Genomic DNA, 18198 nt, shown 5'->3' with positions numbered 1-18198 from the left:
TCGACAAGTCCAAGCGCTATGGCTTCGTCACCTTTTGCCACGTCGATGGTGCGCTTCTCGCCCTCTATGAGCTCATCAAGCGCTTCAACAATCGCCTGACGATCATGCAGCTCGCCACTGCTGGGAACTCCACGTCAAACACCAACCTCGCTGACCTGGCTATCCGTAAGATCTACACCCCCAACGTGCCACCAAACCACCACATGGACAAGCTTCTTGTACACTTCTCCATGTACGGCAAAATTGAAGAAGTCGTGCACTTCTCCAGAGGTTGATTGTGGGGCGTTGGATTTGGAGTGGACGGTGGAGATTGGGTGTGGAATATGCAGCTTTGTTTGTTGGTGAGGAATTGGTGGCTTCAGTGGGATATCGCTTTGTGATTGATGTTTGAGATGTCGATAACTTCAGCCATGGCTAAGGTAATAGGCTAATAGCAACACTAAAGTTATCAATATATTTCTGGGTAGTAATACAATTTGTAGATGCTCAACTATTTTATTGTTGTGAATGGATTAAGAATATTTTAAACCTACAAATTCTGAAACCAATAATATCATTAATATGATTTGGATTATCTCATATTCTATTAATAGTTTTAGATGGGGCTAAAAAATACTACTACATATTTAATAAGATCATTCTTGTTTAAGTGCTATTGACTGGACCCATGGATCTAAATGTTAATCTGGTCAATTTGAAGTGAACTCATGAGTTTGATTTTGAAAATTAGAATTTGATTCCAAATGTTCTTTCATAGGATGACACTCAAATCCTATCAAACAATATATTTGTTATTCTATCTAGAAGTGGCCTTTTTCCAAACTTTTGTCTAGTGTTGTCTTATAGCCTCCTTGGTGGCACTAGGGGTGGGCATGGATTGGATTTTTAATAATCTAATCCACATCCAATCAATATCTACTCAAATGGATTGGATCTTAAATCTACTTACATGAATCACAAAACATGGTACTCAGATGATGTGTATCTAGTAATCTTTCACATCAATATTCATGCAAGATTTATTTATTTATTTTGTTCTAATGATTGCTAAATATGAGCTGATTGATTTTCCTGGCTTACCTAAATGCAGGATTAAATAAATATCCCAATGCAAGCTTAGTAATAGATCCTAATATCTTATTTTGAACACTGGTGGTTATTGATTAATAATTTCCACTTATTAGCTTTCTAACTTTAGCACATCTAAATCATGAAACCAAACTTTGATCTTGAAGTGGAGGCATGAGCAAAAGATGAATCTAAGGTAGTAAGGTTGCTTCCAATGTATCTATTCAAGAAACCTCTACATGTCCATGTAGTGGAAGCCTCACTAACATTTCCAATGTCACAAATCCAATAGGAACTCATCATCCTAATTCAGAAGCTATTTCACTTGACTCAGCTCTCAACTCCAACAATAGTGAGCCAAGGGAAAGAGATTCAATATGATTCTCAATCTCAAGCACTGGTGATAGCAACAATGAATCTGCCTCTCAAACTACAACAGCAACAACCATTCCATAAGATTTCCCTTGCAAATTCAGTCTGCGCAAATTTTTTAGCTCTCAAGATCTTGATAGACACATTGATGCACATAGGACGGAAAAAGAATTAGCAAAACAAAAACTTGTTAACAGATTTGCAAGTGCACCAACTTTATCACAAGTAGTAAAGATTAAAATGGAAGTCCAAGTGTCGAATTCACAGGAACTTTGATTGTACATAATTGATGCAAACTCAATTATTAAGCAATGAAAAGAAGGAGAAGAAGAAAGAGACAATGAATTATAAATGTGAAATTTGAAATTAAGGAAAATAAAAAGATAACAGGAAAAATAAACAACGGTTTGAATGTGAGAAGATAGAATCAGAATGCAATGATGTTGGGGTCTAATATGTCAAAACTACTTATAATATAATGTAATTGATTTTCTATATTTTATGAAATCCCTGTTTCTTCCCGCATCAACTAAATTACCTTATCTTTGGTTTCCTGCACTAAGAGCCTAGTTTATTTATCCTTTTTCCCAAATTTCTTTGCAAAGATAAAATAGCAAACGACATTAAGGTAAGAGATGCAAAAATTCGTGGGCAAAATAAATGTCAATCTATTTCTAACAATAAATTTATTAAGATACCCTTCCCCAGTCCTTTAGAAAATAACCATTTTTCAATACATTACCCCTCTAAACAGTATATGGGTGATCAGACCATAATAGTAGAAAAGTATAGAGAAGTAATAGAAATAGAATTGCATTAAACAGATAATAAGAAAGAATTATATTACAAGAGTTTGGCCTCCAGGCTTCCAACAAAAGGAGTTTAGCCTCTCATAACCATGAGAGACTTTACACTTCAGGGGTTAATGGACGAAGGTGATAGATGACTAATAACAAGAAAAAGGGGAATGGCTAAAGAGAGGGTTTCCCCTGAGGGATATACCCGTGTGTGGGTTGTGAGATTGTGTCTTTTTCTTCTGCTTCCTCCTCCTTATATAGGCACTAGGTAGCTTAATTTTCACCCTGACTTCAAGCTTAGCGTAAGCTTTCGCACTAAGCGTGTGTTTCATGGGTCTTTTTCGCGCTAAGCGTGTGTTGCACGCTGAGCGAGAATGCGCGCAGGGCACGTCTTGCATGTTAAGCGGGCTTTCCAATTCTTTCATTTTTTTCTTCAAGGTTTTTTCTTCCAGTTTTTGCATCAATTTTTCCTCTAAAGCACTTGAAATCTTTTTCTTTTAAATTTTTCTAATCAAAAATAGCAAAGATGTTAATTTCTTCATTATTTCATTAAAAACAATAATAAAGTAAAAAATTACGCCCACTTATTAATCCAAATTGACTATCACATTAGCTTATATTTCGCAACTATCAAAGGGAAAGAGAATTAGCAAAAAGGGCAACGAGAATGGCAGTTTTCTTTTAAAGGTATTCCAATTTTAATCTTAAATAAATTGGACTATATAAGCCACAAGAGACCAAGGATAAGGATAGAGATGCAAGGTCATAATTTGCCACATGACATGGAATCGAATTTTGAGACTTCAACATGGATTGTATATGGCCTGTAGACTCAAATTTGACTTAAGGTAGAAAAAAGACTAAATGAGTATGCTCTCCAGTTTTTAGAATTCCAACAAAAATGTCATGGATTTCTCTACTTTCTGGTATGCATTTATCCTGGCTACTATTCTGAGTTCTTAAATAAAGTTCAAAATATGAAATAACTTATAAATACCTTTAGTGATATGATAGTTACCTTTTCCACATGCTGAATCGAATAATCACACCCATTAGGGTATCCAGTTTGAGAGCAGCAAGCTGCAGAATTAAATAAGCATGCCATCACTGTTAATAGACTATAGATAACATACAAATGAAAGGAAGAAAACTTACTTACTCAATCAATATTACAAATCCTATTAAGAAATTTCATCCAATAGGTTTGGAGTAGCAAAGCAAAGGCATACAGAAAAAGAGCTGGTGAAAAAAACTCATTCCAAGAAATTGCAAAATACATGTGAATGATAGAAGATAGAAGAAATGATGATTTTACCGATTGAGATGAGAGCTCGTTGAGTGAATTACACAGAATGTGGGTGGAAAAAAGAGGTGTGTCTTGTGGTGATTTGCTGGTGGAGATGAAACAGTGGTTTGAACTACACAAAATTTAATTCTAATTTTTGAAGATGGTTGTTGTCTTGCTAAAGAAAGCAATATTGTATGGGCCTACGGGGAATGTAGAAGATATCCGAAATGGACTTAGGATTTTCAACTTTAAAACTATTTAAAAAGAAAGTGGGTTTCAGATTTTATAAGTGGATATAAATTATGAATGTGGTAAAAGATCTTATCCATTGAAAATAATTAAAATGGATTGGACCGATCAATTGTTGGATTAGATTTAGATACTAGATTTTTTTGCCCAAGCCTAGGTGGCACCTTTGACCACTTGGCTAATAATCTAAGGCTTTCGAGTTGGCCAACCAATAAGTTGCTAACAGCCATTGCCTGTACAAAATGAATCAATATTGTAATCAGCAATGCCAATATGCCTGAAGTGCCAAATTCTCGAAACATTGTGAATTTGTGACTGTATTAGTAATTTTTTGCTTATATATATATATATATATATATATATACAACAACAACAACAACGCCTTATCCCACTAGGTGGGGTCGGCTACATGGATCAACTTCCGCCATAATGTTCTATCAAGTACCAGACTTCTATCCAAATCATTAAGTTCGAGATCCTTTTTGATAACCTCTCTTATAGTCTTTTTGGGTCTTCCTCTGCCTCGAATTGTTTGTCTTCTCTCCATCTGGTCTACTCTCCTCACTACAGAGTCTACCGGTCTTCTCTCTACATGCCCAAACCACCTAAGTCTATTTTCCACCATCTTCTCTACAATAGGCGCTACTCCAACCCTCTATATATATATATATATAAAACAGTTTTGGAAATTCTTAATTGCATGAGATTTGGATATTTGAATTTGTGCAGTTACGAATGCACTTTAATCTTTTCTTTGGGTACTCTAGTAGGGTCAATTTTAAATTGAAAAGTGACACTAACCTCTTTGAAATTGCAAAATGCAAGACTTCTGTTTCAGCTACCGTGATACTTCGGTTGTATGAACATACTTCCAGATTTATAATTGATAATTCAATATGAAATTATTTAGATGGTTTATGAAAGCTATTAGATATCTGGTAGTTTCGGATATTGGAAAGTCAGTTACAACATCACTTCCTGACAATGTGGTAAGTTATCTTTGTTTGCCTTTGAAGTATGTTGGGAATTTACACTTGCACTCCAAAGGCCTACCCTTGTTATGCTATTGTTGGGGCTTTGGTCTTCCAGCCTTAATGTTAATGGGAAGATCCATTCCTAAATTTTTCTATTACCCCCTGGTACTCCGACAGGTTGGGGGGATATTTGATAGCTCTGTAGCAAAGGATCTTAGATAGGTTGGTCCTATTCTAGACTACTATAAGAGATCTTTTGTGACTCTAAGTATTGTATTTCATAAAAATAAAAACCATATGATAGGGTTATTCCCTCCGTATCGTAAAAGAAAAAATATTTAATACAAAATAGTCCTCTTCTTAGTGCTTATCTCTTTACATTAGAAAAATCTTTATTAGTTCGAAAATAAAAAACTATTTAATAAATTCTTGAATTCTAAAATTTATTAAATAAATTATTAAATTAAAAAATTGTTGAATTCTTGATTATAATATTTTGCATATTTAGGTTAATTAACAAAATAGATAGAATACTAAAACAATATGCAAAAACAACATCAAGTTTGGAAGAACTGATGTTGTAAGGTACAAAACATTAGTTCTGTGAAAATCGATGTTGTTATGCACCTTACAACATCATTATTGTGTATTTTAACATTGATTTTTTTATAACCGATATTAACGTTGATACTTTTAACGTCACTAGTTTCAATATTAGTTAGAAAATCGATATTGAATATCCAAAATAATGGATATTAAAAATATTTTTTCTAATAGTGTTTGCTTTATAAAAGAAAAAACCACCCACTGTCAACAATTTTAAAATAATTGTTATAAAATTCATTTTATTCTGTAACTAACCATTTTTTAATTTTAAAAACTTACCAATTTGTTAATTAAAATATCCATTTTTTAAGAACAGTAATTAATATATTTAAGGAACTATTGTGTTGATCCCAATCTTTATACAACTTAAAAGTTAAAACTAAAATCTTTATTAAAAAATGTCAAATAAAAAAACATTAATAAAATTAAGTTATTTGAACGTTTTACATAAAATTTACTTTAAATAAAAGTAAAATAAAATACAGTTATTTTAGACTCATACCCAATAAGTTTATGTTTGTCAATATTTTTTAGATAAATGGGCCTAAAATGAACACTTAATTATATAATGTTGAATAAGTAGGAATGTGGATATGAATGTGATTTGAGTGCCTAGCATTTATCAACCTTCCCTAATTAAATTTTAGTAAAAATATAATAGTTTAATTTAATTTCTCAAAAATATAAAATTAAATATTTATTTATTTACAAAAATAATTGAATGCATCCAAAATTTATTTTTGCAAAAAAATCATTATAAAGTTGAAATAATCATAACAAAATTAAATACTGAATAAAATATGTAAGAAAGTTTTAGTTGAATAGCAAATAAACACCGTCCAAATTGTTCCTAAGCACGAAATATTTATTTCTCCATAAAAATAATCTAAATTTCATTTAAATTTATAATCAATCATATAAGTATAACTTAATATATTTCTTTATATAATCTCAATTATTAATTTAATCGTGAAATAATTATTTTGATTATATAAATAATAAAAGAATCTTATGTCCTTACATCAATTTAATATATCTATTTTCTTTTATTTCATTTGCAAGTCAATAATTACAAATTTTATGTGATGTGACTTCACATAAAGATAACAAACAATCATTCTTTCTATAATCTTGATCATATGGATCACGAATGAACCAAATTTTCAAAACATCTACCATTTTCAACCTTTTTATCCTTCATAAACTTATATCAATTAATTGACATCCAACTATTTTTTTTCCTTGCCTTCTCGTACTCCTCATATGCATGCAAGCATATCCCCATTCTCGTTGACGATGTAAGTATACATACTTTTGATTTTCATAGAGAATATTATCCACAAATATAATAAAGATAACTTATATGTTAGCAACAATCCTAATCAAGAGTCCAATCCAGAAAGGTCCAGAAGGATAACCACAAGACATGGGTACATGCAAGACTACGAGACCTGACAACAGCTTCAAGGGAGCAAGCATCAACAGAAACCACTACAACCAATAACAATAATAAATATTTAAGTCTGTTGAGTTAGTTACAAATAAGTTTGCTAAATTTGTTTAGTTAGTTACAAGTAGTTATAAAGTTGTAGTATATAATAAGGTTGCATGGAATGAGAAATACGCGAAAAAGCTTATTCTTGGAAACCCTTTTAGAAGGAGCCTTGTCCTCGAATCAAGGTACCCATACCCTCTGCCCTAACACTGGTTCGACCTGCCGCCGCCGCCATGGCCGACCATGCAACCTATAAGACCACGACTGATAGGCTTGAGGACGCTATTGCTCGCCTATCCAATCACCAATCCTCCCTCTTTGACAAACATTTTGACCTCGCCGATAGTACTCTGAACTTTCCGGCAAAGTGTATTCGATTCTCGATCGCTTCCACCTACTAACGCCCAATCATAATCACTCCAACTCAAGTGCTCAGTTCAATCAGCGTAACCCCGTCAAGCTGGACATTCCACGATTTGATAGTCGTGATCCCTTGGGTTGGATATTCAAGATATTGTAGTTGTTCGATTATCAGAACACACCAGAAGAAGAAAGAATTATCGTAGCCTCCTTCTACCTCGACGGGGCCGCTCTAAGTTGGTAGCAGTGGATGTTCCACAACGGGTTCATCACCTCCTGGTCTGGCTTCTTGCAAGCATTGGAATCCCGATTCGCTCCTTCCTTTTACGATGATCCAAAGGGAGTTCTCTTTAAGTTGTCACAGCGAGGAGCGGTCAACGAGTACTTGACCGAGTTTGAACGCTTGGCGAACCGCGTTATCAGTCTACCTCATCCCTTCCTATTAAGCTATTTCATTTCAGGCTTGTCACCGAAAATCCACCGAGAAGTATTGGCTCTTCAACCAATCTCCCTGCTGCAAGCAACGGCCCTCGCCAAACTCCAAGAAGATAAGTTGTGTGACTGCTGTCCCCCGCATCGGGCCAATCTCCCTCCTCCAACACCAAGCCACAACACCAACCCGAGACCTAAACCACCCTTCATCCAATATACACTGGACGAAATGGCCCTCCACCACGAGAAGGGCCTTTGCTACAATTGCGATGAAAAGTGGAATTCCACCCATCGTTGCAAAGGCCGCGTCCTCTTGTTCATCGCGGACAACACTACCTCTGAGCCCGACGACCCTAACCCGGACTTCTCAACACCTTTCTTCCCTTGTCCTGAACCTACAACCTCTCTTGACCTTGAACCCATTACTGCCACAAACCCTCTCCACATCAGTCTCCATGCCCTTTTCGGCCTTCCTTCATCTGAAATCTTTCTCCTCTTCAACGTCATTAACCATGCTCGCTTCACTATCCTCATCGATAGCAGCAGCACCCACAACTTCCTTCAACCTCGCATCGCTCAATTCCTCCACCTCCCCTCTCCACGTATTGGTGGGTAATGGTTCAGTCCTTGACTGCAACCAAATCTACACAGACACCTCCCTAACCCTCCAAGGCCATCCCTTCACGGTCACGTTCCATCTACTTTCGATAAGTGGCTCAGACAATTTGGGCCAATAACTACTGACTATACCTCTTTAATCATGAAGTTCACCCATTTGGGCCGCCAAGTTGAACTCCATGTGGATCTAGCCATTGGTCCTGAACCGGTTTCCGTACCACAAGTTAAGCGTTTAATTCAGACTGGGTCTACTTCGACCTTATTCCACTTGTGCCTCACACCCGCAAATCCACCCGATTCCCGTAATTGAAGCCCTGCTCACCCAATTGCAACACCTTTTACCAAACACCAACCAATCTTCCCCCTCCACGACAAGTGGTTCACCGCATAAACCTTCTTCCGTCCACTACTTCGGTGAACGTACGGCCATATCGCTACCCACACTTTCAAAAGTCTGAAATAGAGAAAAAAAGTCTCTGAACTCCTCTCCACATGCCTTATCCAACAAAGTACGAGTCCATATTCCTCCCCAGTCCTTCTGGTGAAGAAGAAGGATGGTACTTGGTGAATGTGCGTCGATTATCGCGCATTGAATTCGGTCACTGTCCATGATCATTTTCCGATTCCAACGATTGATGAGTTACTCGATGAGCTAGGGCACGCTTCCTGGTTCTCCAAGTTGGACCTCAGACAAGGATTCCACCAAATCCCCATGCATGAACCCGACGTTGAGAAGACTGCGTTTAGGACCATCAAGGGCACTACGAATATCGCGTAATGTCGTTCGGCTTATGCAATACGCCCTCCACTTTTCAGGCAACCATGAACAACCTGCTGACTCCATTCCTGCGCCGCTTTGCAACTGTGTTTTTTTTTACGATATTCTAGTGTATAGTGATTCGTTATCGTCTTATATCCAGCATCTTGAAACTATTTTTCAAACCCTTTTACAAGGACAGTTCTATCTTAAGTGCGCCAAATGCTTATTCGCACAAACTTAGTTGGAATATTTGGGGCACATCGTGTCCGACAAAGGAGTTGAACCTGAGCCATCCTAGATTCGTGCCATGGTACAATGGCCCACTCCGACTTCAGCCAAGAAAATTAGGGCATTTCTCGGTATCACCGGATTCAACCGCAAGTTTATTAGGAATTATGCATCCATTGCGGCCCCTCTCACGTCACTATTATGTAAGGATGCATTCGTATGGACCCTAACGGCGCAGACTGCCTTTGATCAACTGAAGTCAGCAATGACTAGTGCTCTTGTCCTGGCCCTATTGAATTTTGCATAGTCGTTCACCGTCGAAACTAACGCCTTCAGCACGGCCATGGAGGTTGTTCTAATGCAATAGAACCATTCCATTGCGTTCTTCAGCAAATCCTTTAGACCTCAACTGCTCCATGTTTCCACATACGTACAAGAGCTTCACGCCATTGTCACAGCTGTACGCAAATGGCACTAATACCTACTAGGGCATTCGTTCACCATCTTGACTGATCACAAGAGCCTCTGAGAACTAATGTCTCAGGTCATTCAGACCCCGGAACAACACTACTACTTATCCAAGCTCCTGGAATTCGACTATACGATCCAATATAAGTCAGGCGCTTCCAACGTTGTCGCAGATGCTCTCTCTCGTACGACACTATGTTCCTCCGGCCAGCTTCTCCTACTCTCGGTGCCTAACTTCAACTTCCTCGATGATCTTCGATGCACACTGCATGCAAGCCCCAACTTCCTAACTATCGCATCCACAATGAGTTGCTACTATTTCGAGGGCATATTTGGTTAGATAACACTAACCCCTATATCCCCACCCTCTTGCTTGAGTTCCATGCCACACCTTGGGGCGGTCACCTCGGCGTAGCCAAGACTACCCACAGACTCGAATCTTGTTTCTATTGGTCCACCTTGCATCAGGACGTTAAGCGATTTGTTCATGAATGCAGTGTTAGCTAACAAACGAAGATGAGTACTCGTTGGCTGGCCGGTCTTCTCTAACCCTTGCCATTTCCCACCGAAATCTGGGAAGACATTTCTATGGACTTTATCACCCACCTTCCGTAGTCCCACGAGTTCACCGTCATCCTGGTCATCGTCGATAGGTACTCGAAGGGCATCCATCTCGGTGCACTACCCACCCACTACTCCGCCTTTAAGGTTGCAACCTTATTTCTGGACATAGTTTGAAAACATCACGGGTTTCCTCGGAGTATCGTTTCTAATAGGATCCCATTTTCTTGAGTTCCTTCTGGCGGGAGCTTTTCCGGCTTAGTGGAACTCATCTGCGCATGAGCATCGCCTATCACCCGCAGACCGACGGCCAAACTGAAGTCATGAATCGCATTTTGGAGCAGTACTTGCGATCATTTGTCCACTCACAACCAGCGAATTGGTTCCGTTACCTCACATTAGCGGAATGGTCTTACAACACGTCCCTTCATTCGGGTTCTGGTTTTACTCCATTTGAGATAATCTACAGCAAGCTGCTACTGGCAATCCCTCAGTATCTACAGGGAACATCCACTAACGAAGATGTTGATTCGTTGATATCCTCCCACCAAGCAATTCAAGAGGCACTTCAACGCAGGTTGAGTAAGGCACAGGCTGCCATGAAGAAACAGGCAGACACCAAGCGCGAAGATGTTACTTTCAACGTTGGTCAATGGGTTTATGTTAAGCTTTGTCCCTTCCGCCAGCATTCTGTCGGCGAACTGGTCCACCCAAAGTTGTCAAAGAGATTCTTCGGACCTTTCCAAGTTATAGATTGTGAGGGACAGGTCGCATATCATCTCCGGTTACCAGACAATGCACGCATCCATCCCATTTTTCACTGCTCCCTCTTACACGCACATCACGGACCACTTCTTTCTCCCTCGGATGCATGGCCCCTACAAATTATCAAGCAGAAACCCGTGCCCCGTCCACTTTGCTTCTTGGACTCCAAACTCAATAATTATATGTCCCCACCAACCTGTTTAGTTCTTACCCAGTGGTTGGGACAACCCCCAGAGGATACGACCTGGGAGCCTTGGCAGGAGCTTCGTGACACATACTACCTTGAGGACAAGGTGGTGTTTGAGGATTGGAGGTATTGTTAGCAACAATCCTCATCAAGAGTCCAATACGGAAAGGCCCAGAAGGATAACCACAAGACCAGGATACCTGCAAGACTACGAGACTTGACAACAGCTTCAAGGGAGCAAGCATCAACAGAAACCACTGCAACCAATAAAAATAATAAATAGTTAGTTAAGTATGTTGAGTTAGTTACAAATAAGTTTGTTAAGTTTGTTAAATTTGTTGAGTTAGTTACGAGTAGTTATAAAGATGTAGTATATAATAAGGTTGCATGGAATGAGAAATACGCGAAAAAGTTTATTCTCGAAAACCCTTTTCAGGAGGAGCCTTGTCCTCGAATCAAGGTACCCATACCCTCTGCCCTAACATTATACATATTTTTATGTCTAGGTATCTTTTGTTGGAAGTACCTTGTTGGAAAAAAATATTTTGCATTAACCATTAAAAAATAATTACACACAATTAACATAATTAACAAATTACACACAATTAACATAATATTTTGCATGAAGAAGTATCTTTTAAATCAACATAATTAACAAAAAATATTATTTTATTTTTGGAAAAAAAATAAAACAGAATATGCAATAACCATTAAACTAAATTTACACACAATTTATTGCATTTCTTGAGTAAGAGATTTTATTTCAACATAGTCCAAGTACAATCTTTATCCACTTCTCCATTTTCCTTTCCACATCCTATTCATCTTCATCATTGTTAGTTTCATTATCCTATACTTTGGAGCATCAAAATTTACTTTCAATCCTAATACAAAAAAATTAAAGACATTATACAATATTAGAATGACAAAAAATATCGGTATAAAAACCTGAAAATTTGAAAATAATAAAACATCTTATATGGATAAATCATAAAAAGTTTTGAACCATCTACAAAAATATGCACCCAATAATGATGCCATCTATTTTAATAAAAACACAACAAACACACCGCCATTCATTTTAAATTTGAAAAACAACACATATTGAAATCGAAAAGGCAAACGAAAACAAACCACAAGCCTTCATCTGATTATTTTCTTAAACTAATTTCTGAAAAAGTAAAGGAAGTGATTGTTCGATATTAGGGAGAGTTTAAAAAGAAGAACAATTATTCATTTCTACAAATTTATCCAAATTAAATACATTAAATTGAATTAAATATATTCACAATGGAAATAGTATTGGGCATTTTCTATGCAAATTAATAATTTATTACATTATGTTGTGCATGTAATAATTTTAAATTTTATATTTTCTATGCAAATCAATAATTTATTAAGTTATAGAAATTGATTTTATTATATTCATATTTATTTGAGAGTGGGATGTAAAGTTATATTTAGTAATTTTTAAGCAATGTTAAATATTTTTTTAAAGAAAAACAATGATCAAATAATTATTATATTTTTAAAAACCTAAATACAAACACATTTATGTCATATATACCAAATTAACTTTTAAAATTAATTATGTATATTTTTTGGTTTAAATATGTTTATCATACCTAGAAAATAGGTCGTTTTTAATTTACTACCTAAAATTCATTTTTGGTCATCTACGTACCTGAAAAAAATGATGCATCAATGTAGTATCTGTCATTAGTCTCATTTTGTTAAGTAGTAACATGATAGATGGAGTGTCACATCATGAAGCCTAATCGCTGACACGTACCCTAAAATTCATCATTCTCACATCTCACTCAACCCTCTCCTCTCCCCTATCGTCAAATCCACCTGCATCGCCATAGTCACAACCACATTCTTCTTCATACGCCACCACTCTCCATGATATATAAGTGTCGTTGCCATCACCGCCAACAACACCCCCATCGTCGTCTCCGTCCCCTCCTCCTCCTCCTCCTTCACAATCTAGCCCCTAATCCACCCCTGGCCCCATAGCTTCACCTCATTCATCTTCTTCATCCTTCTAGCACCACCCAAGCCAATTCATCTTCTTCATCCTTCCACCACCACCCTTCCTTTGCACACAATCACGTCTCCACCATGACCCTCTACCTTACCAAGTCAGTGTGCGCACGAGAGCCACCACCAACCTCGTCACCACGTGTCGTCGCTATGATAGTGTTCGTAGTCTCCTTGGCGCACAAGGTGTCGATGTGGACAAGGTGGAGTCCAAGGTCAGCGGCGAGGATGGAGTTGAAGGCGTGGTTGGTGGAGTAGAGGTAGAGGATGAGATGGTAGGAGCAGAGGCGGTGCTTGGCGGCACGGGGTAGGTAGGCAAGGGAATGGAGGAGAACAACAGTGGATTAGATCTTGCTGAGGGAAGTCACTTTTTTTTTAAATTATTAGTTAATAAAATATAATAATTGAATTTTTAAATAAATTAAATAATAAATAATGATATAGCTTCAATTTGCTAACGTGTTAACTGTTAAGTAATTAAGCTTGATGACGTGGCACTCTAACTGTCACGTTATCACTTAAATAACAGTAAGTGCTTCATTGGAACATAAAAAAAAATTAAATACGCAAATGACCCAAAAGTGAATAGTAGGTGCTTCATTTGAAAATAACCTATTTTTTAGATAAGAAAAATATATTTAAGTATTTTTTTTTTTAATCTGCTAACTTATTCAAAATTTTGATACTTATTTTGTGAGGCAATAGTTTGACTCAAATAATCATATGAAAAAAATGATAATTTTGTAAGTAATAATTTAACAAAAAAATGGTGATAAAGAGTATCTTAATTGTCCGAAATCATTGAACATGATTTAATCGGAAACCATAATGATATTTTTATAATCTTATATATTCCAAAATTAAATTGAAGATTCAATTAATTTAAATAATAATTTTATAATGATTAGAAATTCGCTTTTAATTGTCAAGAATATCTTAAATGCGCAAAATCATTCTGCATGTTTTTGATTGAGAACCATGATATTTTATAACATTGAAAACTGGTTTTAAATTATTTTTTTTGATAAAAAAATTTCTATCATTTTTTAATATAAAATAATTTCTGGTTTCATATTTTTTATACCTAAACGTTAAAATTTTATTTAACAAATGTTTTTAAATATAAAATTATTATCTGTTTGACTATAATCTGGAAATATAGCATTTTATATATCGTGTTTATTTGTTTATATTATTTATTTAATTATAAATATTTCTGGTTAAATAAATAATATAATTTATTATAATAGTTATAATTCACCGGTAAATCTTTATAATTTTTAGAATTAAAATATAAAAGATACTTCTATAATTATTCTTTTTTTTCCTTTAAAAAAAGAACAAAAGAAGTTAAAAGTACACATTAAACCTTACATTATGAGACAGAAAATGACTAACATAATTACTATTTTAACCTGAAAAATAGCCGAAATTTTGGAATTACAAAATTATTAACATTTTTTCTTATTTGGTGATATTTTTTAAATGCTACCAAAATTTTGTAGTAATATTTTTTACTAAGTGTTAGGCAAAAAAATATTGTCAAAGATTATATGTGTAGTAGTGTATAGTTACACTATAACTACTACTTTTAACAAAAAAAAATATTATATTTTAGGTTTATGAATTTTAGCTAATAAATTCTTTAGGGTATTTTTTTTCATACATGGATACAATATAATATTCTCTTGACTTCTATAAATCAATGATTATAGAAAATAATGATTACCCAAATTGATTAACTTTGTTACCTGTGCAATCCACAAATAAAATGGATTAACATAATAGAAATAAAATATATAATAGTTTTAAAAAATATAAATTTTTATATATATTCAAATAGAAATTGTATACATTGAATTTAAAATGAAAACATTTAAGAGTTTCTTGACATAAAAAATCAAATAATTGTTGGAAAAAAATACTCAAGCGAATTATTCCTAGTATAGATACTCTTACGATAAATAGATATAAATATGAATTAATTTAATATAAATAGAATGTATAATATTTTATAATATAATTTTATAATTTAAAATTAAAAAAATAAAGGATATTTTGCTATAGAAAAATTAAACATCACTCATATAATATAAAAGTTGTAACATTAAATTTAAATATAAATAATTAAGAGTATCCTAATTCTTAATATAAAAAAACCAATGATTATAAAAAAAATTAACCATTACATTAAATTTGTCTTGCTATGATTATCAGTGTGACAGATGAATATAAATATAGATTACACAATATAAATAAAATATATAATAGTTTACAAAATATTTTTTATGCTTTCAAATTAAAAAAAAAATAAAGGATGTTTTGATATAAAAAAAAATATAAACATCATTCATCTAAAATTTGAATAATTAAATTTAAATATAAATATCTTAAAATATAAACGAACTTTAACTTCTGAAATTAAATATTGATTGAATAATTGACGATTAATTCAAACGAAATAATATTTGATTGAAATCATTAATTGTGGAAAATATTACCATTTTAATAGTGAGGTCATCTTAAAAAAAAACCGTGAGACAATTTAACATTTTTTATTTGAATTGTTTGAACCTTCAATTATTATTAACACTTTATTTTAAATTTAAATGGATGATAATGAATTGATTTCTCATACTTTTACTTTCTTTCACCATCAAATTTTAATTAATTACATTTAATTAATTATTTACTATCATATTTCTCCTACATAAATATATGAAAAAGAAACCACATATGGATAGTGCATGTCAAATAAAGATGGATTAAACTCAAAATCTACACGAGATTAAAGAGAAATAATAAACCAAAGTAGATGAAGGGAGAGAGACACTGAAACTGCAACAACTTTTTCCTATATTGATAGCTTATCACATAAAATTTTGACATTTTCATTTGACACTTTGTCGGTTGTTCTTATATTCCCTTTGTACGAGCACATTGAGTCCCAAAGTCACAATGCCTCAATAAAGAATCAATTAACATGAATGAGATCATCATTATATTGGCTAAAAATCAATCCTTTAAAACAACCTAATAATATATTAAAAAAACAATTTGATATATTTAACCATCACCTTCAATCGAAAAAATCATAAAAAAACAAATCAGACATTGAATAACAACAAAAGTGCAAGAGGTAGAGAAAAATAGAACCAGCATATTAAGTTTTTTGCCTTTACCTGATAAATTGAAACATAACCAATAATCGTAACAAAATCAGATAATAAAAGGTAGAGAAAAAAGGAATAAAAAGAAAAAAGACGAAGAATGACTTATCTTGTTGTGGTGGCCGACAATGACGATTGCAATCCTTGTGCCCAAAACAAAATTGATCATTGAGTCCCAAAGTCACAGTGCCTCGATAAAGAATCAATCACCAATGATACCATGATTGGATAAAAATCAATCCTTTAAAACCAACCAATGATAGAAAAAACAATTCGATATATTCAACCATCACCTTCAACCAAAAAATTCATAAAAAAAACAAATCAAAAATTGAATAACAACCGAAAGTCCAAAAGATGTAGAGAAAAATAGAACCACCATATTAAGAATTTTTCCTTTACCTGATAAATTGAAAATATAACCGATAAGAGTAACTTACCTAATAAAATATGGTAGGCTCGCATGAGGATAAGTGTACCTTAAGTAATAGTAACAAGTGAACTCAAAAGTTCAAATATCAAACCCAAAAAATTAATTATATTCTAAATTAATTAAGTTTATTAAACTAACAATAAAGATATTTAAAATATATGATTTAAATATTTTTGTGATTTTGATTTTTATAAGAAAATAATAAAATAAATATAAAGAGTTGTTTTGAGTTATAACAAGAATGATCCAGGTTTATGACTCATTAGTACCAATTTTCCTTCAATCTTATTCCTAATATAATTTCTTCCTCAGTTAATTATCAATTCTCAAAATCAAATAAAGTCTATGATCAAGGTTAGAAGATTTTTTTTTTTTTGTCTTAAATCAATACCCCAATAATCATGGATCTACCAATTTAAATTAACGGATAAAATTAATTCTAGGGATGATTAATTAATCTAAGGGAGATTATCCAAACAGTTTGATCATATAATTTGGCATAAAATATTTTTTTACGTAGATCTATCAACTACATGCAAATGATCAGTACCATGCAATCGATTGAGTATTAGAATAGCTGGTTCCAAATAAATATAAAAATAATAAAGATAATTAATTAACATAAAAATAACGAGAAATTCCATTAAGAACAAGAAGATGAGTACATTTGGACAATTACATCATAACCTCCAGAGTAGGGGGACTAGCCACTCATAATCAGAGAAAAACTAGCAATCCTATAAAGAGTAAACATAAACATACCAATAGTTAGGAACAATGATCACGATTCATTCTAACGGTGTCGTCCACACTCTTGAACTCTCAAAAGTTCTCTAGGTTCTCTCAAATTCATAAAAGACTAGAATAAAACTTAAATTCCCTTTTTACAAAGTCTAGAGACTTACATATAGCTTCTTAAAGATATCTCACAAAAAGCCGCACTACAACTAGGGGTGGGAATAGGCTAGGCCGGCCTACAGGGGCCTACGACCTGGCCTACATAAAGTCTGGCCTGGCCTGACCTATTTAATTAAAAGACTAGGCTCGGACTTTTTTAAAAGCCTATTAAATTAAATAGGTCAGGCTTAGGCTTATTAAAAAGCCTTATAAGCCTGATAGGCCCGCCTATATATATATATATATATATATATATATATATATATATATATATATATATATATATATATATATTATTTTTTGGGTACAATTAATATTATTTTTAAAAAAAACTAGCAGATTTCATTCCTATAATTAAGTAAAATTTTAATTACAAGGTGTGAGTTTCTTTATATTTCTCATTATTTTTATTAGTTTTCTTATTTCT

General features: G+C 33.9%; 1 long non-coding RNA gene across 1 annotated transcript; it reads right to left on the bottom strand.

Moving 5' to 3' along the window:
- Positions 1-1895: 1895 nt before the first annotated feature.
- LOC102662664 (uncharacterized) lies at positions 1896-3737 on the bottom strand. The gene is made up of 3 exons (XR_418496.4): positions 3553-3737; positions 3256-3317; positions 1896-2744 (listed from the first exon to the last, which is right to left on the bottom strand). It is a non-coding gene; the product is annotated as an uncharacterized lncRNA (long non-coding RNA).
- Positions 3738-18198: the final 14461 nt, after the last annotated feature.

The sequence above is a fragment of the Glycine max genome, chromosome 15, assembly GCF_000004515.6.
Source record: "Glycine max cultivar Williams 82 chromosome 15, Glycine_max_v4.0, whole genome shotgun sequence".
Lineage (NCBI taxonomy): Eukaryota > Viridiplantae > Streptophyta > Magnoliopsida > Fabales > Fabaceae > Glycine > Glycine max.
This window is presented reverse-complemented; position numbering and strand designations above follow the sequence as displayed.